This window comes from Buteo buteo, chromosome 13, assembly GCF_964188355.1.
Source record: "Buteo buteo chromosome 13, bButBut1.hap1.1, whole genome shotgun sequence".
Lineage (NCBI taxonomy): Eukaryota > Metazoa > Chordata > Aves > Accipitriformes > Accipitridae > Buteo > Buteo buteo.
Genome location: NC_134183.1, coordinates 36,915,235 through 36,917,712, shown reverse-complemented (window position 1 = coordinate 36,917,712; position 2,478 = coordinate 36,915,235).

Below are 2,478 nucleotides of genomic sequence, written 5' to 3'. Positions count from 1 at the left end.
CTGAACTTTCCCATTTTTGGCTCTTCCACTGACAGAGATCAGGGGATTCAGAGCTTCTGGGGATCAAGTCAGAAGGATCTTCGTGTGAGCAGAGCTTGTGGCTCACATGATGGGCTGTAGTGGTACCCTAGTCGTGAACTTTGCATTTTGCCAGTGAAGTCTTTGAGGTGTGACCTGCATCGTTTGTTCATTTTCGTAGCATGATGAAAGCTATCCACCTATCAGAGGATCTTTCTTTAAGCTTATTGAAGGCAGTAGAAGAGAAGCTTCTTGGTTTCCATGAGTTTTGTAGTGAACTTTGTTTCTTCTACTTACAGAGAAATATGTGTTCTGGCAGTTGCAGCTGTAACTCGACCTTGGGGCTCTGCTCTGGCTCTGCCGTGGATATCTTATGCGGTTGGAGTTGCTTATCCTTCCTCCTAGTCCGTGACTTGGCAATGCAGAAAATCTGACAGTAAGGTTCCTCATACCAGGTCAAAACACAATGTCCTTGGTAAGAGTGTTCATCTGTTACAAGTCTCGTTTGCTGGCTTAAGCTACTCTGGAAACGTTGGCAGGTATCGCCTAGCTTCTTCTGGCACTGGAGAGTGGGCAAGGTGGTGTACAGTGCACGCTGCAGAGTGCAAGCTCTGATAATTCAGCAGAAAGGGGGTAACGTGGCATTTTTAGATAGAGAGTTTATGCCAGGTCGCCTGATCGCACACAGAGCTGACACCAGTCTTAGTGGGCTGATCTGTCAGGCAGAAAGAAAACTGCAAAGGCTACAGAGTTGCCTCTCAGGCTTGTTGAGAGGCTTAAATTAAGGCCTGCAAAGAACTTACAGATCCCTGAATAAAGGGAGCTAATTCTTTGTCCTGCAAATATGTAGGGCAGCAACACAAATGTATAGCTGAGCAGAACCTGAGGGAATGAGGGGAGAACTTTTCACAGCTGCTGAAAAACCCACAAAGAAAACTCCTCTGTAGAGGACACCGCTCCCGGTCTGTCTCATCTCTGCTGCAGAAACAGATACTAATTGTGCTGCTAAATGATCCTCTGCATAATTGCTGTGATTTCTAATTGGAGGCAGGTCATGATAGCGTTACAGTTTGGGGTAAACCCATGCTTCGGGGCAAATAGAAGAAACAGTTAAGTTCCTTTTCAGAGGCAGAGGGCTGAAGCAAGAGCAGCTTCCACCCCTAGCGCAGGCACGCATCCCCACCCACGGCAAGGTAGGTGCAGGCAGCCTGGGGGCAGGAACGCTTTGCTGGCTGCTTGCTGTGGAAAAGCAGCAGAAAGAGACACCGGAGGAAGCCCTGTCTGCCATCACATGAGTTCGGCTTTAGGAGGGGACTTTGGGACAATGCCGTGCTAGGACAAGGCTTGGGGTGATGAGCGAAGGGCCTGATTCAAAACTAGGGCTTTGTGCAGGTTTGGTAAATAGGCAGTGCCAGCCTTGCTGCTGCCGAACCAGGACAGCTGGGCTCCACTTAGCCGCTGAGGTCGCCAAGAGATGTTGAATGATGAATTCATCAAGGCAGACAGACTCATCTCCATCCCGTGGAGTTTTGTGTATGTTTCAGGTTCGCAGGGGAGGCCCGAGATGCTGCCTGCATGCTTTTTCTTTTCCTTCAGCTCTTCTCTCAAAGCCGCACGCTGATTTTTTGTTTCCGTGAAAATCTCTGATGACCGAGGCAGCATCCCCGTGAAACCTGCTGCGTTGCACTTTCATTCATGCTGCTTAAAACTGTTTCTCTCAGCACTGGCTTGGGAGCGATAAACAGCTGGGACAAAAGCTCAGCTAAGGCAGCAACCCTCCTCCTTTCCTGCGCTTAGACCCAGCCTCGCCGGGGCTCAGATGTGAATCTGAGCACCCATTTCTCTGGCTGCTTCCCCCCATCCCAAACTTGTGATCCCTTTGCTGCTTGGCTTTGTGGAGCACTGGAGGAGGATGGAGATGCCGTGGTGCTGCTTTGCATCCAGATGGTCTGGCTCTGAGCACAGTGCTTTGGTCAGGAGTTGGCTCCCCAGATGTCAAGTCCCTCCGCTGTCACTTGGCATGGGAGGTGCATCATCCCACGTGCTTGTCCCATCCCACGCCTTTGTCCCGGGAGCCTGCAGCAAGAGTAAAGGCATGTGAACTCAAATAAAAGAAGTGATAAAACCTCCCCACTTTTAGACTTTCGAGCAGTCATGTCTCCACGACGCACCTGGTTTCGAGAGCCTGCGTGCAGTGGCTTCACACCCCAGGGCTCCGGATTTGACACCTGCCTGCAGTGAGCCGGGTGGCGGGGTTCACACCTCCACGGCGCTGACGGCCGCCCAGCGAGCGGGGACACCGCCTGCTTCATATCTTCGAAAGCGCGGGGCAGCAGGAAGCATTTTTTTTCTTCCCCAACCACAGCGGGGCTGGGTGCTGCGAGAGGGTGATGGCTGCCAAGCGAGGGGTGATGAATTGGTGGTGGCAAGTGAGAACGTGGGGGTGCTCATACAGATGGG